Source organism: Trichosurus vulpecula, chromosome 1 (assembly GCF_011100635.1).
Source record: "Trichosurus vulpecula isolate mTriVul1 chromosome 1, mTriVul1.pri, whole genome shotgun sequence".
Lineage (NCBI taxonomy): Eukaryota > Metazoa > Chordata > Mammalia > Diprotodontia > Phalangeridae > Trichosurus > Trichosurus vulpecula.
Window position 1 is genome coordinate 443956053 of NC_050573.1, and position 23413 is coordinate 443979465.

The 23413-nt window shown below is 37.6% G+C and overlaps 1 protein-coding gene across 3 annotated transcripts in view; it reads right to left on the bottom strand.

Annotated features, from left to right (window-relative positions):
• ARHGEF28 (Rho guanine nucleotide exchange factor 28) overlaps positions 1-17353 on the bottom strand; it is a 276929-nt gene extending 259576 nt beyond the window's left edge. For 2 of the 3 annotated variants that reach the window (XM_036763753.1, XM_036763746.1), the window contains exon 1: positions 17329-17352. The gene's annotated coding sequence lies outside the window, so the exon portion shown is untranslated. Of the gene's footprint in view, positions 1-17328 lie in introns of all 3 variants that reach the window. The other variant, XM_036763762.1, reaches the window with a different exon arrangement.
• Between the last annotated feature and the right edge of the window lie 6060 nt (positions 17354-23413).

Sequence of the window (23413 nt, forward strand, 5' to 3'; positions counted from 1 at the left end):
TCTGAATTTTATATGTCAGACCCAGTGTTCTGTAAACTCAATATCATCCCAAAGCAAAACTTCCAGCCCCCTGGATCTACAAAACAGCTGAGGATATGATAATTTAAGTTAAAATAGTCATCTTTACATACATTATCTCATGGATACAAATAGGTAACATCAAAGGAAAAGCTCAAAATATCATTAAAGGAAGGAAATCAATTATAATGGAGGATCTGTGTGCCAGTAATTATAATAGTGTGACCTCGGAATAACTTGCATATTAATAAATAGTTGCTGATAAGACATATCTTAATATTAATTTTAGACGCTTACTATGCAAAACCTCAGCATCCAACTTACTACTGCTCTCAAATAAATAGCAGAAGGGCACATCATAAATATTCTGTGACTTTAACGTTTGGTAGAATGATTAACCCTGACAAAATCTTTGTCATACAGCTGGCCTGCACAACAAAGCATCACGAAGGATTGTTTACAATAGCAGGAACAAGGCTAAAGAAGGCTCTTCAACTTACTGTTAGGCTACTAACTTGACTTAGAGATTCCATGAATATGTAGGACCTCCAGAAAACAGCATTTTTGACTCTTTGGGCACAATAGTGTAGTGGAAAGGGCAAGGAACAAGGCCTTGAAGGCCTAGATTTTATTCCTGTCTTTGTTGCTCTCTTCATTTGTGACAATAAAGCCACTTCATTTCTCTGGGCTTCAAGCCCTTGTCTTATAAAAAGGCTGGAATTGGCTAGATAATCTCAAAGGTCTCCACCATCTTTAAAATTTTATGTTCTATAATTTTATTTGTGATTTTGTATATGAGACTATGAGCAATTAGGTGGCAAAGTGGGTAGAGCATCAAGCCTGGAGCTAGGCTCATCTTCCTGAGTTCAAATCTGGCCTCAGACACTTACTAGCTGTGTGACCCTGGGCAAGTCATTTCATTCTGTTTGCCTCAGTTTCCTCATCTGTAAAATGAGCTGGAGAAGGAAATGGCAAACCCCTCCAGTATCTTTGCCAAGGAAACCCCAAATGGGGTCAGAAAGAGTTGGACATGATTGAAAAATGACTAAATAGCAACTCATGAGACTATGAGGGAAGAAATAGCTTTTATTTTTAGAGGGGTGTTATAATCTATTTTGAGGCGATAGAAACCTCATTTTTACCTGTATTTCCTTATTTTCCCAGGTCAGAAGGAAGAGAAGTTAGATTAATGCAACAGTAATGTGAGCAAGGAAAAAAAATCTACTAAATCCTCAGGAGTATTATAATTTACTTGGAGTGAGCTTGAGATTGGGGAAAGGACCAGTGAGCTCAGGGCAGAGACAAATGGGTCAGTCCCAGCTCATTGTGGCATTGTGATCTGCAGCAGCCTAGAGCCCAAGGGGGTGGGAAAGACGTTCTAGGTGTAGATTTCCAATAGACCTCAACTTAGGCCTAGGAAGGCATAATCACATAGAAGAGTCTAGAAGCTAAGTATCATCACTTCGGGGATAAAGTAGTTTTCTTGAATTCACAATTTTAATCATCTCCTCGTATATTTCTTAATTTGCATAAAATCTATGTAAATCAACCCTAGAAATGCCCTCTTTTTCTAAAGAAGGTGTTCTTATCCTAGGGCCCATAGACCCACCTCGAGTGTTCAAATAGATTTCACAGGGTCCGTGAACTTGGATGAGGAATAAAAAAAAAAAAAACACGTCTTTATTTCAATATAAAATGGCCCAGAGGATAGAGTTCCAGACCTGGAGTCAGGAAGACCTGAGTTTGAACCCTACTGCAGACATTTATTAGCTGTGTGACCCTGAGCAGGTCTCTTAATATTCATATCTCAGTTTCCTCATCTATAAAACGGGGATAATAAAAGCACCTCCCTCCCAGGGTTAAGGATGAAAGGAGAAAATGTTTGTAAAGTGCTTTGCAAATCCCAGATCACTATATAAAGGCTAGCTTTTCCATTAGATTGTGAGCTCCTTGAGGGCAGAGACTATCTTTTACCTCTTTTTGTGTCCCCAGTGCCTGGCACATAGTAGGTGCTTAATAAAAACTGACTGATTGATTCATTTTGTAATCCTCAGTGTTTTGTTTTATGGATTTAAAGACATTATTATGAGCAGTGGTCCATAAGCTTGACTATACTACCAAAAGGGTCCATGGTACCAAAAAAATGTCTCAAGTATCTTAGTGGCCAGCATAATGAAGGAGAGAAGAAAGTCGACATTAGAACCAGGTAGCTGTTCAGTTTTCTCCCTTGTAACAAGAGGAGGTTGGAATCGATTGTCTCTAAGGTCTTTTTCACCTTAACCGTAAAGCAAGAAAATCATGTTGTTTTAGGGAATCAGAAATCCAGGGGTCTCTGGGCAACAACAGAGCATTCAGTCATAGAGGAGATTTACAAATTAGAAAGCAATAGCCCTCGGGCCAAATGCAAAGATCCTCTGGACTGGCTCCAAGAAAAGGAACCAGGACCCTAGACCTTTTTTTTCATTTTCTTGGACAGTGCTTTGACACCTCAATGGAGCTTCATTTCTTCTTTCTTCCCAGGATACTTTGTGCCCTGGGTGGGAGGGGAGAGGTGCAGAGATTCTGAATGGATAAGCTCATAATGTTGGGTTTTCAAAAAGAACACTGGGAGGAAGAAGAGGAGGTCACACTCCAGGAGGAATAACAGCTTGTTTTGTGTTCAACTATGGAAAGTCTTATGCCCCATCTCTAGTCACAATTACCCGGGACTAGAATTGGGTCATATGATAGAAGATGATGTGTTGTGATGGCAACAATCTTATACTAAATATGAATAAAGCTAGATATATTTGCCGTCATTTTCATAATCTGATTATTTTGTTTTCCATTATGATGGGAAGTCTAACTGGTAATGGCTAACTGGATCTAGGAAAAAGGAGTTTCCTGAAGTGGGATGAGAACTGAGTCAATGAGTTAATTAGATCATTGGGTAATAAGCTGGGAAGACCATAGCCCCCAAGACCATGTCACATGCTTATTTCACAGCCTAAGACTAAGGCTTGCATCCTTCATGAAGACAGCATAGTTCTATCACCTACCAAAATTAATAATAATCTACTCCATGAAGAATTTTCCACATATTTATTTTAAATTTCTTGTCCCAGACAAGTTTTATATTTACAATACACTAGTGAAATATTTAAACAACCTAATCGAAAGGGCCAAAGGAATTTCCAACTTTCAGTTGCTAGCTCAAATTTAACCCAGATTGGTAGCGCTGTGAATGGTTATCATTTGAGGCAATTGGTTTATATAAAACTAGCTGTTATTCTGGACCAGCTGTTAAACAGTAGACAGCGAAGCGAATAACTTTAACCAAAAGGAAAAGGAGGGAATGCAGGGACCCACAAAATGTATTGCTCACTATTGGCCAAAGATCTGAGTGTGAAAACAGATAACACAATCCCTCCATACACCTGCCCACACCATATACTTCCTATACTGCCAAGTAAGTGTGGGGCATGATCCCTTTTAAGGGTCACACACATAGGAAGTGTCTGAGGCCAGATTTGAACTCAGGGAGATGCATCTCCCTGACTCCAGGCTCAATGCTCTATTCACTGTGCCACCTAGGTGCCCTCTGGTATCACCACATTCTAGTTATATGACCTTAAGTAAATCACATAACCTTATTAGACCTGTTGCCTCATCTGTAAAAAGAAGGGGTGAGATCCCTTTCTTTTCAGCTCTAAAATTCTACCATCATGTGTTTGTCATTAAGGGATGAGTCCCAGACACATGGTATGTGGAAGAATGATAAGCTAGAAGAGCATGGTGTGAATAAGAATTGAGATCTAGGGATAAGGATAAAAGATATGGAGGAGAGGATGCAGACACAGTGAAGAAGGTTAAGTAGACTGAAGATGGGTGATGGTGGCAAGAGAAGTCAGGAAAAAAACAAAGCAGCATGCGGCTAATTGAAGAGCAATAATTCATCTTTATTTGGTGCTTTAAAGCTCACAAAACACTTCTCTCACAAACCCCCTGCAGTGTTAAGAGTTATTATTTCTATTTTACAGATGAGGAAAACTAAAGCTCAGATTAGTTAAATAATTTCCCCAAGGTCACATGGTGAGTAGGTAACAAACCCGGGTCTCCTGGCTCCAAGTCATTCCCCCCACGATACCAAGAAACCCAGGAAAATGATACAAGAAAAATACAGAACAGATCGAAATACAAAAATGAAAAACAAGAGCAGGATGGGGGGGCGGGGAGGGGGTCGCGGAATCCAATGGACAAGAAACTGTGATTGCTATTTCAAAAAAAAAAACCCAGTATGAATTCAGGTCCTGAAAAGGGATATAATTCATTTTATACAAATTGAGAAAACAGAATGAAAAGGGGATAAAGGACAAGAGGGGTATGAACGATGCAATACTGCGATGGACTTTTCATTCCTCACTGCACTGCTTACATGGAAGGGCCTTCATGAGGCAGAATTATCGAGCACTCCCTCTCTTTACCCTTTTCCCCTGAAGAGCCCTTTCCCATTTTTAATTCTTCTCTTCTTCATCTCACTTTAGTCTGAACTATTCTCCGAGTAGGATACACAGGAGCATTTTTCTCTAGCCCCCCACAAGCCCCAATTTTTTTTACAATGCCCTTTGCCCCCCTCTGTCAAAGGCTCACCCTGTGGATTCAAATGACTCATGGACATCCTGCTTTGGGCTGAAGGCCATCTGGAAACTGAAAACTGATCCCAATAGAGGTGCCAATTTTTGGCTTTCCTAGGGGCACTGCTTGGTCTAAAGCCAAGTTTAGTCCATTCCCCTTTCCTGGTTCTACACAAAGCCAACTGGTCACAGAACAATGCTTGTAGCAACAAACAGAGGTAGCTAAGACCAAAAGCCTAATGAGTATTTTGTTCTCTAGGGCGAGGCAGACACTTCACCTTCAATCTGATGTCCTCTTCTCTAAAATCAAGACTGAAGTGGGAGTCATGAGGCTCAGATCCTTCTTCCAAGTCTGTTACTCACTGGTTACATAAGCTTATATGGGTTATTTTTCCCCAATAAGATTATATCTTAGGGACCTGTTTTCTTAAGGGGCAGGGGAGGCAGTTTCCTCAGAGTGGATCCCTCCTCCCCATCCTCGCTCCCACACAAATGCACACAGAGAATCAGAGGGTCATAAAATAAGGGTCCTTATTGTCTTTGTTGGTTTTTTTTAAGTAAATGTGATAATTATCTAGCTCTGCAGCAAATGACAAATTCAAGTGATTAAATCCCAGTGGTCACAGCGCTTGATAATAATATTCAAGAAACTTTTCTTAGCCCGGAAACTGCATTAAGTATCTGTCTCTAATGGCCATATATTGCTCTGGCAAACAAGCTTTTTCCACAATGAAACTAATAAAAAATTTCCAAGACACAAGTGAAACCAACCTATAATGAGTGCTAAAGTGAGCATCCTTTTATATATGTATGAATATTCTTGAAAGACAGCACAGAAGATCCATAATGCAATGCTTTAATATAAATGTTAGAGGTGCATGCTTTTTCTCTGTTCCTTAGATGATAATTCCATAGCCTTCAGCTAAAAAAAAAAAGACTGCCCAGGATCCTAGGGGTGATTAATATGTCTCTAAAAGTGGCCTTATACACTGTATCATGTTAATCAATCAACATATAATTTCCTGAGCACCTACTCTGTACAGTGGGTATTATTAGAGGAACTGGGTTCAAATCCTACTTCTGCCATTTACTATTTGCATATCAAGTCATTAAACCTTGTTGGGCCTCATTTCCCTCCTATGTAAAATGAAGGAATTTTACTAGATAGTCTTTAAGGTCCTTTCCAACTCTAGATAGATGATTCTACAATCCTATGACTGCCATGAAAACAGGGAGTCCTAGGTAAAGATCAATTGACTAAATGGCACAGCCCCGAGATATGTGAAAGAAATGTTATGTACCTCTGTATGTTTAAGGGACTCGTTAAAGATAAATATGGAAGTATTCTAAGTACTCAAGGTGAGAATGCCAGGTATCTGCAACAAGATTTTTTATGATTTTTCTATTTTCTTCTTGTTTTCATTTTTTTCTTCCTTTACTTGGATCAAAGCCTTTATGATTCTGGAAATGTTGCTGAGAAGAATAAATATCTGCTCCTGGAAAGTGAGAAAACAGAGGTCACCAAGAAAGAGCTGCAATTCAGCATGTCTGGTGCCTGGGGGTGGAGAATAATGAAGGTGGTTCTTAGTTGTCATGTTGACACTTTATTTGAACTCCATTAACAACCCTCAGGCCATCTCTAGACTGCCAACTGGTTTTGGAAAAGACAAAGAATAACTGAAGACATGACCGTGTACCTAATCAAACAAAAATTCATTTTCATTTTTTTTAAATGATGAACAATTCTACTCTAAAGCGAAGTCTTCAATTAGGCCAATTAAGGCACAACCTAAAGCACACAAGAGATTAAAGGGCCCTTTTTACATAAAAGCGGGTTTCCCCAAACAGTGCCCCAGAGCCCCACAGAAGATGGAGTCAAAGGTCATATTCTACTCCTCATTTATACCAGTGCTAAAAGAGAGAACTCTCACTTTCAGGATGTTATTCCACCTCAACAGTGCATCCAAGAGAAAAAATTTATTTGGGGAAAGGGTTGGAGAGGAAATCATGCCATGTGCCACAGGGAAAAACAACACCTGTCTGTACCACGGTCTAAACTTTTTTTTCAAGATCACAACTGATTCCATGCTTTCCCCTCATTTAAATGTGTGTCATGCCGTGGAAGGATAATAAACTCATCTGAAGACTGGGATAAAAGAGATTCAGACTTTTCCCTTCTTTTTCCTTATCAAGCACTTAAGACCAATAGTTCTCAAAGTGTAATCAGTAGACTTTTATGGGGGGGGATCCCCAAGAGCCTTTCATGGAGTCCACTAGATCAAAACTATGTTCATATTAACATTAAGATGTTACTTGTCAAATAAAATACTCCTCCCTTTTTCTAGCTACACATCTGTGTGAAGCCTAATTTTCTTCATACACTTCCACCAAAACAACATTGCAACAGATTGAACGCAGAAGCAGATAGGAGAATCCATCTGTCTTTTATTAAGCCAAACATTAAAAAGATTTGCAAAAAAAAAAGTAGAACTGCCACTCGTTTTACTAACTTTTTTTTATTTTGGAAAAAATAGTTATTTTCATAAAAATATGTGACATTAACACGGAATGGGGATTTTATTGTTATTTTAAATTAATATTTTAAAATCAAATAATTTTAATTTCTGATATGATAAATATCAATAGATGTAACCCACATAAACAAAAGTTTTTTGGCATCCTCAATAATTTTTAAGTAATATAGAGAGATGCTAAGACCAAAAAAGTTTGAGAACTATTGCAAAAGACAAAGATGACTAAGACAAGGTTCCTGACCTCAGTGAGATGAGATGCATTCAAAAATCACCTTATACTCTAGCTAAATATTATAAGGGAGGTACCAAATGCTTTAGAGGAAAATCCCAGGGGCAAAGTTCTCAAGTGGTTTCCTCCTCTGTAAAAATGAAAGGGCCATCTACTATCTTTCCAACTCTGAAATTCTAGGACTCTACCAGCACAACATGAGAAATGTGAAAATGCATATATTATGTATGACATGCTCCAAGATCCCCAAAGAAACAAGAAGGAAAGAATAATTCCTAGGAAAGCATTGACAAGATGAAACCATAAATATACCTGCAAAGTTAAAAAAAAATTTAAAAAAGAAACAAGCAAAAAAATCCAAAACAAACAAACCGTGGCAGATCAGCATATCAAAATAGAGAAACTCTGCAGGGTCATTCTTCTGTAATAGAGGTAACATGATCTATGATTAAAAAAATAAAAACATAAGCCTGTTGAGATGGTTTTCTGGGAGAGAGTAAAGGAAGAAATACAAGGGACAATTAACAAAACATATCAATAAAAATTTTATAAAAAAAAAAGTCTGTCCAAGGAGCCCCATCAGAACATATCAGTAGTCAAATAAAACAAGATCTTTTTGACATCAAAAGAAGCTAAATATAACCAACTTTATGTGAATGATGACTCGCTAAGAAAATAACAGTTTAGTTAACCTCTTGTCAAAATACCTAATCTTTTGTTAGAGATACATCTCCACCCACACTTACTGCTTTGATTTCAGTGCTTTAAGGATCTGGGATTTCATCCATGTAAATACTTTCTTCATCAGGAGAGATCACTGAACTTAGACTGGTCCTCAGAAAATAGAGATGGAATCTATCGCACTAGGTGGGTGGTCTGTACTTTAAGCCTCTCCAGAGGGTGAGGGGCTCCCAAAGCTTGCAAAATGAGCTAACTTTGAGAATCTAGAGTCACTTCCATATTTTTTCTTTTTTAATGTTTATTTTTAACTTTTGTTTTTAAATTTGGATTTCCAAATTCTCTCCTTTGATCCCCTCCCTGATCTATTGAGAAGGCAAGTAATATGACACCCATTATACATGTGAAGTCATACAAAATGTATTTTCATATCAATCATATTGCAAAAAAGAAAAAGCAAGAAAGGGTTCATTAATTCTCTCTCTGGAGGTAGATAGAATTTTTCATCATGAGTCCTTTGGAATTTTCTTAGATCACTGTATTGATCAGAATATCTAAATCTCACAGTTGATTATCCTTACAATATTGCTATTACTCAGTATAATGTTCTCCTAGTTCTTGTCACTTCATTTTGTGTCAGTTCACATATGTGCTCCCAGGTTTTTCTGAAACTATCCCGTTTGTCATTTCTTATGGCAAAATAGCATTCCATCACAATCAGATACCACAACTTGCTCAACCATCTATTCTTTGCCATCACCAAAAGAGCTGCTATACATATTTTTAAACATATAGGTACCTTTCCTTTTCTCTTTGATCCCTTTGGGATACAGATCTAGTAGTTGTGATATTGCTGGGTCAAAGAGTATGCACAGTTTTATAGCCCTTTGGGCATAGTTATAAATTGTTCTTCAGAATGGTTAAATCAGTTCACAATTCCACCAACAATATATTAGTGTGCCTATTTTTCCATACACACTCCAGCATTTGTCATTTTCCTTTTCTGGAATGTTAGTCAATTTGATAGGTATGATGTGGTACCTCAGAGTGGTTTTAATTTGCATTTTTTTTATTATTAGTAATTTAGAACATTTTTGTATGACTTCATAACTTGGATATTTTCTTCTGCAAACTGCTCATTCATATTCTTTGACCATTTATCAATTGGGGAATGGCTCTTATTTTTATAAATTTGGCTCAATTCCCCATGTATTTGAGAAATGAGACTTTTATCAGAAAAATTTGCTATAATTTTCCCCCAATTTCCTACTTTCCTTCTAATTTTGGCTGCATTGGTTTTGTTTGTACAAAATCTTTTTAATTTCATGTAATCAAAAGCATCCATTTTACCTTCTGTGATCCTCTTCATCTTTTGTTCAGTCACAAATTCTTCCCTTATCCATAGATCTGACAGGTAATTTTTTTTCTATGCTCCCCTAATTTGCTTATATCACCATTTATGTCTAAATCATGTACCCACTTTGACTTTATTTTGCTATGTGTCCAGTGTGAGATGTTGGTCTATGCCTAATTTCTGCCAGATTGCTTTCCAGTTTTCTCAGCAGTTTTTGTTATACAGTGAGTTCTTGCCCCAAAAGCTTGGAACTTTGGGTTTATCAAACTCTAGATTACTGTAGTCATTGCTTCTGTATGTTATGTACCTATTCTATTCCATTGATCAGCCACTTCATTTCTTATCCAGTGCCCAATTGTTTTAATGATTACCTCTTTTTAACTTTGAAATCTGATACTGCTAGGCTGCCTTCCTTCACTTTTTTTATAGATTCTCTTGATATTCTTGACCTTTTGTTCTTCCAGATAAATTTTGTTACTATTTTTTCTAGCTGTCTAAAATAATTTTGTGGTAGTTTGGTTAGTATGGCACTGAATAAGTAAAATAATTTAGGTAGAATTGTCATTTTTACTATGTTGGCTCGGCCTACTCACAAGCGATTAATATTTCTCTAATTGCATAGATCTGTCTTTGTTTCTGTGAAAAGTGTTTTGTAATTGCGGACATGGAGTTTCTATGTATGTCCTGGCAGGTAGACTTCCAAATATTTAATACTGTCTGCAGTCTTACTGTGTTACTCCTGTACTAAAGAGTCTTCAATGACTTTCTATTGCATTTAGGATTGGAAAACAAATTCCTTCTTCCTTTTACCAATTTATCTCACATTTCTCCCCTGCAGGTAACTTAGGTTCCTGACAAATGGGTCTACTAGCTGTTCTTTAAACTTAGAATTCCATCTCTTGCCTCCACGCTTTTCCTTAGACTGTCCCCCATGCCAAAAGAATGCAGTCCCTTCTCACCCTTTGCCATAGAGAGTCCCTAGCTTCCTTCAGGACTACATAGGATGGCCTTGCCTGAACCCCTGGCTAGTACTGCATCTCCTATTGACTGCTCTATGTAAATGTTACATTTTTTCCCAAAAGAAAATAAAATCCTTAAAGACTAAGGACTATTTTTTCTTGTTTTCCTTCAATCCCCAATGCCTTAAATAACCATGGTAGGTACTTCATAAAAGCTTACTGAATGGAACTGAATGGTCCAGCAAAAAGAATGCTTTTAGATTTAGTGATGCCTTGGGTCCCTTAAAAATTAAGAACAACAATAATAACAAACAACACTAAATTATCTTAATTCCTATTTTAAAATGAGTACTACGGACTTGGAGTTGCTTTTAGTCGAATCTGAAATCCTTCCATACTCTTTGAAAAATTTTGTCCACGTCATCAGAACATAAGCAACACTCCCAAAGTCAACAGAACCATTCTTGCAATAACCCTGAAAACTACGACATACTGCACCATGATGGTACAAAGAGTGAGTCTTTGCCAAGCAACTGTTTCTAAAAATGGATTTTTTCCCCAAAGAGAACATCAAGGGCTTCCTCAGTTTTGAACAAATGATTTACATAATTTAAGCTGAAAAACTCAAAAGAAACATTATGTTCCCTGAAAATAAATTTAAAATTGATCCAGCAAATAACAGTAATCTAGCTTACAGGGCACACACTGTCCTGAAGACTTAATACACATTGATCTTTGGCTGTTTAATCTAAAACTTGTCACTATGGTTCAAGCTGATTCTCAGAGAGAAATGAGGGCAATCAACAATGTCGACAGACAGCTTAGAGAACTAGATACAAAAAGCTTATAATGGGATAACATAATTTTTAAGATAAACTCTATCCCACCTAAACTAAACCTCAAAAGTACAGTTTTTACCCCTTCCAGATTTAAATTGCAAAATATTTACATGTCATCAAACAAATGTGGCAAGTTTGTGTTAATGTTTTAATATTCCTTTTTCATCAGACCTTTTCATATGTATTAACATAGAGATTGCCAGTACCTATTCAGCAAATGTCTAAACCTGGAGTTTATGGGCTGGAGATATATAAGACTCATGGTAAGCTGCCTCTGCTCTGGGTGCTGGGTAGTATCCCCTCTCCCCTATTTCTGCATGATTCTACATCTTCCTAACCTTTTCAGGAAACTTCTATGACCCTTTCTGGGATACTTATTAGCTGTGTGATCCTGGGCAGTCACTTAATCCTCTTTGCCTCAGTTTCCTCATCTGTCAAATGAGCTGGAGAAGGAAATGGCAAACTATTCCAGTGTCTTTGCCAAGAAAACCCCAAAAGGGTCATGAAGAGTCAGACCTGATTGAAAAATGACTAAACAACAACAAATGTTGCCTATTTTCTTGAGGTAGTCCTCCCTGACCAGTATCTAATACAGCCCTGCACAACCTGGGGTCTGCCAAAGGATTTCAGGAGGCCCACAAAAAATGTAGAGGATGGTGGGCCAAAGATTGCGCAGGCCTGATCTAATCTCCTTATCTGCCTCATCCTCTCACTTATCCCACATATCGATAAGAGGAATAAGTCAACATACAATAGTGCAACTGCCACACAGTTATACCCATGCATTCTTCTAGACACTGGTTGCCTGTCACCAATCAATAGAAAGGTTCCAAACTCAGTCAACAGCATTAATTAAGCACCTTGTATGTGACAGGCTCTGGGCTAAGTATACCCAATCAGCTGCCGGATATTGGACACTCACACCTCCACAACACTTCTCAGACATGACATTCCCTCCCCTCACTGAGCCCCAGACCCCTTTCTCTTGGACCACTTCAATTACCTCCTAATTATCCTCCTTGGCTCCTCTCTATCAATTCCAATCTATCCTTCACATCCTGCCAAAGTGATTTTCTTAAAGTCTAATCAGTAATAAACTCCAGGGGCTCTCTGTTATCTCAGGGATCAAACATAAATTCCTCTTTTAGCATTTAAAGCAGTTTTCAACCTAGCCCCAACCTACCTTTCCAGCTTTATGGCACTCCCCTCCTCTACACGTACACTATGGTGCAGCCAAGCTGGCTTTCTAGCTGTGCTTCATGTGTGGCACTTTGTCTGTGCCTTTGTATGTATGTGCGGTCATAGGGGGTTAATCTGGGAAAGGTACCTCACCTTCACATCTGAGAACCCCTAGTTTCTTTTCAGGATCAGCTCAAGAGCTGCCTTTGCCATTAAGCTGTTCCTAATGCACCCAGCAACTAGTGCCTGTTCCCTAAAATTATCTTGTATCTCTTTTGTATGTATGTATATGGATATTCACATAGGTGTATGCATATAGGTACAGATAAATATATACAAACATATGCATGTGGCATATATATTAATGCATGTATATACATGTAAATGTGTGTATTTGTGTATATATACATATCCATATATATTCATGGTAGACTATTATCTACTCAAAGTCCAGAACTGTTTCCTTTTTTGTCTCTGCATCCCCAGCACCTAATACTATACCTAGCAAGGAGTGGCTATTTACTAAATGTATGTTGATTGATGTACTGATGGCAGGTAGGAAAATATCCCTGAATAAGAGCCTGTCTCCTTCTGATATAACTCATGACCTTCAGCTGTCTTAGTGGGTTGCCCTGGTCTGAAGGTGAGTGGTACAAGCCAGGAATCTCACAGATCAAACAGCAGGGGTGACCTTAACTCAGCTGGGACTGCCCAGTCAATGGACCACCTCTCTCAGGGACCATTACTATCCATCTTCCTCCTCTTGACAGACTATCTCTCCAGGGACTCCAACAACCAATTCCTCCAGCATCTGAGACCAGCTAGTATCCTTTAACCTAAATGCTTCTCCCCACCCCCCATTCTCCTGGAACCAAGTGTTTTGTTTATGTCCTCAGTCTCTCTGTGTATATGTTAAAATGCACCATAATAAAGGCCTATTGTTAATGCATTACTAGTCAGTCTAATTCTATTGCAAAACCTGCCTTGAAGTCCCATAATTGCAGCTAAGGAAGGAGAGGGACATAAATTTTCTGGAGAAAATATTTTCAGTGCCTTGATTTGATCCAGAGAGCACCTGTGTGGCCTAGTAGTCATTGGGTGCAGGCACAATGGGGAAGGACCTCTGTCAATCATTCTTCTACCAGGGCAGGCCAGGCTCTCCCCCATCTCACTAGCACATGGTGTGAGCAGGAGGCAGCTGCACGTTCCATGCTGGCACCTACTCTGCGTCTGCCTGGGTGACATTTTCTGCTTTAAAAATACTGAGCTCAAATACTATTTTAGCAGACTGAACCAATTAACTGACTTTGCTTTACTTTGTATATTTACAGTTAAAGCCTCAGGGGGTTAACATAAAAAGCAACTCAGAATAATACTCGTGTTGGTGTTTCGTTTCTGAGCCAAAACCCTTGGCCCATTTTATATTTCAGCAAGAACGTAGCACTGCCTTGCCCCCAATATTTCAAAGGAAAATAGTGGAGACCAGTAGATGTATGACTGGACCCAAAAGATCCCCAAATGCACGGTCAAAATAAGAAATCACCACTCTATGAAACCAAAACAAAGAGGAGTTAACACATCATAGATGGGGATTAGCTTCCTACAGAAAAGTTTCCTCTATTTTGATTTGAAGGTACTTTAAAGATGAGATTGTCAGTCATTTTTAAGTTATGTCTGACTCTTCATGACCCCATTTGGGGTCACGGACAAAGATACTAGAGTGGTTTTGCCACTTCCTTCTCCAGCTCCTTTGACAGATGAGGAACTGAGGCAAATGGGGTTAAGTGACTTGCCCAGGGTCACACAGCTAGTAATCTCTGAAGTTGGATTTGAACTCAAGTCTCTCTAAATCCCAGGCCTGGCATTCTAATCCACTGCTCTTCCTAGCTGCCTCTGACAAAAAAAAAATTAAATTAAATTAAAATAGAAGTGAGGCTGCCAGCTACAACTGTAACTTTAAGAATTAAAGAAAGGTTGGGAGGGATTTTATTTCCTCCAAATTATCCCTCCCCATACCCGTTTGTGCTAAGAGTCCACATATAAAAATATCACAGCTTAGACTCAAAAACTAAGGGCAAATGCCCCCAAATTATACTACGGTTTAAAAAGGCTAACTCCATTTCTGGAAAGTCTTTTCAATCTATTATGATTCAAGAGTCGCCATCCTTTATAAAAGTACCAGAGACCAACCTCAATAAAACATGCTGGTCTCTGCTCTCTGTAAGAACTGGACACGCTGCCCAAATACAAAACAGCCTTGGAACACTGGAGAGCCCGGAACATGGCCTGGCCTCTTTTCTGGGAACTTACATAGTGCTTATTAGTAAATTGATCACACACTCTGTTGATATTCTGTTCCACCAAATCAACTCGCCTATTGTTAACCCACCGTACTTCCCTTTAAACATGTCCTATTTCTCATTAACTAGAAAGGCTGGGCAAAATCTTCACCATGGAAGCTATCTATGGAGGAAAAACCAATATCATGAACCAAAACCAATTCATGTAAAAGTCTGAAAGCTCTGTGTATGTATATGTTTTAAAGCCACAGCTGAGATTCACATATTGACATTTTCAAAAACTCTTCTGCCAACCAGGGCCATGAAAACAAGAGTGCCAAGAAAAGTGCTTTGTTCCTCGGGATTGGATTTAAACTTCTTCCTATGATGACAATTCATTTATCTCTTCCGTTATGAGATGAACCCCTTCTCTCATACTTTAAAAATATATTTTAAAATAGAAATACTTTAAAAATACTCGGCAACAGATTTTGAGGCTTCTGTCCTCCTGTTACTAAGCCCATTGGCCCGGATATATACACTATGGACCACTAGTGAAATTTATTCACTTCTACCACAAATCCAATTACTCTTGTTACCCCTTACCAACAGATTTTCAGGGTAATTATATTCAATATTTTGACAATTAAGAAATGATCTGTACTTTAAAAACAAGGATCTTGAAATGGGAAAATGGTAAACTATAAATATAGTAGGAAAGATTGCCATTTCCCCTCCAAAGAGTAGCTATGTCAAAAAAATTTTTTCTCATCTCCTTCAGACATAGTTCTTCTAAATAAATATAATCTGGCCAAACTTTGTTAGGTTACTCTTCAGGAAACTAGGAATACTGAAACTGATATGAAGGAAAAGAGAGAAACCAAAAATTTACAAAGGCTCATCTATCTATCTGTTCCCCTAAGTTTTCCAATGTTATCAAGGAAAAACAAACTTATTGAGTTCAAACTTCAGAGAAGAGAACTCATTTGATCAATCCTTCCCAATCCCTCTGTAGCCTTGAGAGCAGGGACTGTTTTTTGTCTTTCTTTGTATCCTGAGTGTTTAGCAAAGTTCTGGCACATAGAAGGTGATTAATAAATACTTATTACCAACTGACCAATCACACAAGTGTTAGGTGCCCACTCAGAAAGAAAAATCATACAAAGAAGGAAAAGACATTTGTAGCTATTGTCTGGATATTTAATAAAGAAAAATACAGCTAATAAATTTGTATCTGAAGGAAAAATCTAATTACCTTGCAAGAGCTATTTGAGTAGTTAAGAGCTATTCAACTTTCCCAATGGACAAAATGAATTCAGATTAAGTGGTCTAAAATTCCAACTACATCCACGTGCCTCAAACTTGAAGGGCATATTCAGACAAACACTCAGAGAAGTCAATCATGGCTCCATTAGCTTCCAAACTTCAAAAATGTGTAAACTCAGGCAAGGTCAGTCCCACTGCAGGTAAACTAGGTGGCCACCTTCAGGCTGTCACAAGAACTCCTAGCCCATTTTCACCAGTCTGTCATTTCAAGGGCCTGAAATTCTCCACCATTAAATTTATTCCTTTAGGTTAATCAATAAATTAAGTATTTACTAAACACTAGTAGAGTGAAGGGGAAGCTAGGTGTATAGAGCACCTGGCCTGGAGTCAGGTTCATCTTCCTGAGTTTGAATGTGGCCTCAGACATTTACCAGCTGTGTGACCCTGGGCAAGTCACTGTTTGCCTCAGTTTCCTCATCTGCAAAATGAGCAGGAGAAGGAAATGGCAAACCACTCCAGTATTTCTGCCAAGAAAACACCAAAAAGGGTCACAAAGAGTCAAATATGACCAAAAAATGACTAAACAACAGAGTAACCAGATTATTCTGGATCGTTAGAGGCTAGATTGATGTGTCCCACATAGAAGAGGCATCCCGTAATCCAGATTCGTTTTTCAGATTGACTACAGATTGTATTGTTAAAACAATTTGAAGATTTTCCCATCCATTAATAGGCCCATGTGACCTGTCTGAGTCACATGGGTCTGAGTCACATGGAGGCTGTGGTGGGAGGAGCTTGCCTAATGGGTGGAGCAGGAAGGGGCATAGCAGAGCTGAGAGGAAGTGAGACAGAACAGTCAGAGCTGGGGGAGACACGGAGCAGCAGTGAGGGTGAGTGAGAGAGGGAGTGATTTTGCTTGAGGGAGTTCATTTGTGGGGAGGCCCTAACAGAGGGAAGACTTGGGGAGGTCGGTAGCCCCGCCCCACCCCCACCCCACGCCCCACCTTGCTAATGTGTACAGATTTCTTTGTTGCTATGATGGATTTGGCTTTCTGGCATTTGAATAAATGTTTTCGTTCTGCCTTTCATGTAGCAAGTCCGTTACATTTTGCGATTCAGAACTAGGTCAGCATATTCATAGCAGCCGTAGCCTCTTCAAGTATCGCATTGGCACTGCACACCTAGCACTCGTCCATTCACGTATCATGACTAATGTGTATACAGAGCACCATGCTAGTGATGGAGAAGATACAATGTTAATAACAGATGGTCCCTGCCCTCAAGGAACATACAGTCTAGTAACAGTGTATGACAAAAGCACAAGACGTGAGAAGAACATGAAAGAGTTGTCAAATAAGTGGCTTTACGAGGCAGACCAACCTTAAACCCAGTAGAAAACTGTTAGGTGGGCAGAGGCAGTAGCTGGACACTCCTGGGAGCAATCCTCCTCATACCTATAGGATAATAAGGGCAAATATATATGTGTATATGCATGCATTTCTCAAGTTCTTAAATGCATGACTAAGCAATCACCAGACCAATTTGATTTGCTCAATTTAGAGCTTAAGCCCTGCACACCTTTGTGAACACTAGAAAAATGTTTCTTAGAGCTGGTCGAGGAGATTTAGGGCAGCTGAGCCTCTTAACTGGATTTGCAGAGCAAGCCCTTCAGATTGAGGGAGGAACAGGTTTTCCACTAGACAGACTTTATAAATAAACCTTATCTGATTCTGGTGAGGAGCTTAATAGGGTGTAGTTAGAGCAGGGATGGGCAAACTGGTTTTTTAATAGAGTAAAAAATTGCTTGATACGGAGGCCTATTTCTCAAGTGAATGGTCCCTTTCACCGCGTAGAAGTTATTGACCTCTGACTTGCTCTTCATGTCACCAGAAGAAAGGAAATGGGTTAGACAGAGGAAGGATTTCTTTACAGTGACAACTGTTGCAAGCGGCTAGGTGGTACAGCAGATAGAATGCTGGACCTGGAATCAGGAGGACCTGAGTTCAAATGTAGCCTCAGATACTTACTAGCTGTGTGACCCTGGTTAAGTCCCTTCATGTCCTCCTGACTCTGTTTACTCATCTGTAAAATGCAAAATAATATGCAGGTAATGATAGCACCTACTTCCAATGGTTGTTGTGAGGATCCAATGAGACATTTATGAAGTGCTTTGCAACATTCACTAACAGAAACATTCATTATCAAAAATCAGTATTACTAGAAGACTTTCTTATTTTTTTAGAAAGAATTTTATTTTTGTTAAGATCTCTTGTTCTGATGCTACTTTCATTTATGAACATATCCCTTTCCCTCTACCCAGTGATCCATCCCTTATAAAATAGGTAATATTTGCATATTTCTTTAAGTTTTGTAACATATTTTACAAATATTACCTTATTTTGTCCTCACAACAACCCTGGGAGGTAAGTGCTATTAATATTCCTGTTTTACAGGCTCCTACAGACTCCTAAGTCCTTTTTGTAAAAAGCATATTTAAAACAGAAAAACATACAGATTTAAAATGAGAAATTGAAATAAAATTTACCATGCTTCAGCCCACCCAAATAAATAAGTCACAATGCCAGGAAAATGCTAAATTTGAATCAGAAATCATTAAGTGAGATAAATATAAAAGAAATCTCAAGCTTAAAGGTGATATTAATATTCAAATATATCAATATTATTTTTATTATAAACCTAGCCATCAACAAATTATTTAAATAAACACAAAACAAGGGGTAAAATGTTACCCCATATCCCTAATAACATTAGAGAACCAAATAAATTAATCAACAACAAATAAGTAAGGAAAAATGTGGGGTTTTTTTCCCCTTGCCTTCTTGTCAGCCAGTCAACAGACATTCACTGTGCTCAGTGCTGGAGATGCAAAGATGTGTAAAAGACACGCAAACAATCCTATGTAAACAAGCTATGTGTAGGATAAATCGAAAATAACAGAGGAAAGGTACTAGATCAGGAAAGGGTCTGAGTAAGTGAGATTTTACCTAGGACTTGAATGAAGCTAGGGAAGCCACTAGAAGAAGATAAGGCGTGAGAGCTTCTCATGCATGGGGAACAGCCAGCCAGAAGGCCCAGGGTCAGAAGACTGAGTATTTTGCTCAAGGAGCAAAGAAGTGAGTTGTCACTGGATCACGAATGTGGGGGCAGAAGGCTGTAATGCATAAGAAGACTAGAAAAATAGAAGGGGGCTAGGTTATAAAGGGCTTTGAATGCTAAAGAAAATATTTTAGCACCCAAAAGTCCACCACCTTTGGGTCAATTTTCACACACACACACACACACACACAACCACATACAACCACACACATACACATAAACATGCATATACATACACATATAGACATCTATGTATGTGCATATACACATAGGCATATGTGTGTATATACACATATGTGTATATATGTACATCTTTGTATATACATGCATGTATGTGTGTGCATATCATGTGTGTATGTGTGTATATACAAACACATGTATATGTTTGTATATATACACATTTATATACCTATATGTATGTGTGTGTGATCAGTGTATATACAGTTGTGGTTCTGCTTATTTCCCTCTGTATCACCTCAATATGTCTTTTCATATTTCTTTATACACTTCTTAGATATCATTTCTCATGGTGCCACAATATAGTATTAATTAGCTTGCCATACTTTATGCAGCCATTTTCTAATTGTCAGATACAAAGGTGCTATTCCACTTTTTCCCAGAAAAATATAGCAGCTATGAATATTTTAGTAAAATATATCCCTTTCCCCTTTGTATAATGTTTTTGGAATAGAGTCCTAGCAAAGCTGAATTGAAATTTGCCAAACAGACTTAAGTTGGCAATTTAAGATTGTCTCGGTTTGAATTTCTTTTATTATTAGGGAGTTTTTGAATCATATAATAGATTAGAACTGGAAAGGTCTTTCAAAGTTATATAGTCCAGCGCTTTCATTTTTCAGATGAGGAAACTGAGGCTTGGAAAGGTTAAGCTCAAGGTCAAATATCTAGTAAAGGGTTGAGTTAAAATTCAAACTGAGATCTGCCTTCAAATCCAACATTTCATCTTTTCACATGGTTAACAACAATTTGCATTTTCTCCTTTGCAAATGGAGTGGTCATGTTCTTTGACTTTTGCTCCACTGGAGAATGTGTCTCATCTTACAGATGCGTTAATTCCTAATAGATACTGTATGTTAGAATGTAATCTGAGAGATTTACTTCAAGTACATTTCCACAATCAGTTTTTTTTTTAATCTTAGAGGAGGTTGTAATCCTTTTGTCCTTACATAATCATTATATTTCCTCATGTAGTAAGTACATCAGAGACTCTGATGTTAGAATCCATATCTGATGTAACTTGAGAAGAAAAGTTTGTTATAAAAATCTTTACAACTCTTTTGCAATTTTCTTTTTTTAATCTTTTACAATTTTCATCTATTCATTATCATCATTCCAGTTTCATCGGTAAACAAATATGAAAGCTTTTTGTATGGCTGTTTACCTTCTCCCTGTTTTATGAAATGAAACTGTTCCTAATCTTCCACCACGCTCTTTCATAAGAATTTACCAGTAATAATTTACTTAAAACCAATGCTGCCCTTATAGCCACCATATCTCTCCACTTTGAAAGGGAGAGAAACCATAGGATTGTATTATTATAGTAGGAGATACATGAAAAGAAAGTATTTCATTAAATCCAATGCTCATTTGGTAAAATATTAAAATCCATGAAAATGGAAGTATTTTTTCCTTGGCAAGATGAAAAACATTCATTTGAATCTAAGATCCAACATCATATGGAATTTAGAAATATTAAAAATTTCCCACCAAGAACAAGTTTGTACAATAAAATTTTATTTTCTAACTTATTCAGTAGAGTTCTACAAATTCTATGTGTAGCAACAAGGCAAAAAAAAAGAAAGTAAAGTAACAAGCATTTGATAACAATAAGTTAAGGTATCTCCATTTTGGGGTGATGTTATAGTTTATTTAGAATAGTTTTTAAAAACAACAAAAATTGATAAAAATATTAAATAGCTTCTGCAAAATAATTTAATATAAGGGAAATTCATAAATCATTTAGCATTTCCTTAATAAAACTCAGAAAAACTTAAAGGAAGAAATGCAATTTAAAACAATGACATTAAAGTATTAAACATGGGAATTAGTCTACCAAGATTACATGAGACCTATACAAAAACAAATATAAGAAATTTTTATATAAACAAAGAAAATGCAAAATATCTGGAAAGATATTCGATATTAATGGTTACATCAAGCTAATGTAGTAAAGATCTTGTTATTGCTGTTGTTGTTGTTCAGTCATGTCTGACTCTTTGTGAGAGACCCTGTTTGAGGTTTTCTTAGCAAAGATACCGAAGTGGTTTGCCATTTCCTTCTCCAGCTCTTTTGAGAGATGGGGAAACTGAGGCAAACAGGGTTAAGTGACTTGCCCAGGGTCATACAGCTAAGCATCTGAGGCTGGATTTGAACTCAAGAAAATGAGAATTCCTGACTCCAGGCCCAGCACTCTATCCACTGTGCCACCTACGTGCCCGGTAAAGATCATACTATTCTCCAAATTAATCTATAGACTGATATTAATCAAGATACTAAATAGGTGCTTCATAGAGTCAGATAAATGACAAGAAAATTCATTATAGGAAAAGAAAAACATGAGGACATAAGGGAAAATTATGCAAGGAGGCAGCGGCAAAGATTTGTACCACTAGATCTCAAATTATGCTATAAAACATTAATTATCTGACAAATATCTTTTTTATCTCATGCGAATTAAAAATAGAAACATAATGAAAATATGTTTAATATGAAGGAGAGCCTTTGTCAGACTGTATGCCTTCTTGGAGAGGTAGAAGGAAAAGGAGGGGGAGAAAATTTGAAACTCAAAATCTTATGGAAGTGAATGTTGAAAACTAAAATTGAATTAAGTAACTAAAAACAGAAAAATAGATTAAACCAAAAGATTAAATAATCATGATGTAAAACTAAATGCATGTGTTGTTCAGTAGAACAAAACTCACAAAAATTATAAAGAAATAAAATCCTCAATAAAAAATGGATAAATGGGATAGAGACTTGGAGACAAATGGGAGTAAAGCCTGTAATTTCATACAACAATAAATTTAAAATGGATTGTCAGCTTCAGCACAAAAACAAAATATTGAGAAAAACTACCAGATAATGTACTAGTGGAGAGCATTCCTAACCTTCTATGGCTTAGAAGAAATTGTGGAGGTGGAGTAGGAAAAACCATGATATAAAGTAGATGATTCCATTATAAAAAATACCGTTCATATTACACTTTCCTTCACAATGTGAAGGAAAGAAAGAAATGGCAGCAAGGAAGAAGAAAAGTCATATCTAAAATCTATAAGGAATGTAACTCAATAAACAAGTGCCTACTACATTCGGGGCACACACTTATTTATAAAAGCAAAGGCAATGGCTCAGAGAGTTCATTGGAGGAAGGCCACAAATAGTTCTTGAAAGAAACACAAATTATCAATAGATCCATGAAAAGTGTTCAAATCAATGAATCAACAAGCACTTATTAAACACCTACTGTGTTAGATAGTAGAGATAGAAATCCAAAAAATGAAACATCTACTACAAAGAAGCTTACATTCTAATGGGTGAGACAATGAGTACATATATCGGTATATACAACATAAATATAAAGAGAATAAATGCAAATGAATATAAAGTAAGGAGGGAGGGTACTAGCAGTTGAGGGTGGAGGGAGATCAGGAAAACCTTCATATGGAAGGTGGTACTTGAGCTGGAAACGAGACATTCTTTCTATAGGCTGAGGATGCTAAAGCAAAGCCACTGAGACTACAGTGTCAGGTGTGAAGAACAGAGAGATGGCTGAATCTCTGAATGCAGGAGTAGGAGAAATGTCTGCTGGAAAGACGGACTTTACAAACAATAGAAAGGAGGTTCCATTTTATCCTCAAACCAATGGGAACCACTAGAGTTGAGTAAGGAAGGGAGTGACATGGTCAGTCAAGGAAGCACAAATTGGAATAACCCTTGGATAAGGACCCTAGTTCTGCCATATTGGCAAAGAAAACAAAAGAAAATAAGATAAAATGCCAGTAAAATAGAAGTTCATCAAATGTACAGCCTATTTTCTTTTTTACTTTGTAGCCCCATAGTGACTGTGCATAAGAAAGTCCTTAATAAATGTTGAATTAAAAGGGATAAATAGGGATGGCATTGCTGGTAGAGCTGTGAAGTCAGCCTTCTTGGAAAGCAGTAGGGAATTCAACCTAGTGATCCCACTACTAAGATGATAGGTAGTTATGTGTAGACCAGCAGTGATCCTACTACTAAGAGCATAGATAGTTATGTATAAAACCATAGTGTTCCCACTAGTAAGATCATAAGTAGTTATGTGTAGATCAGAAGTGTTTTTCCTTGGCAAGAT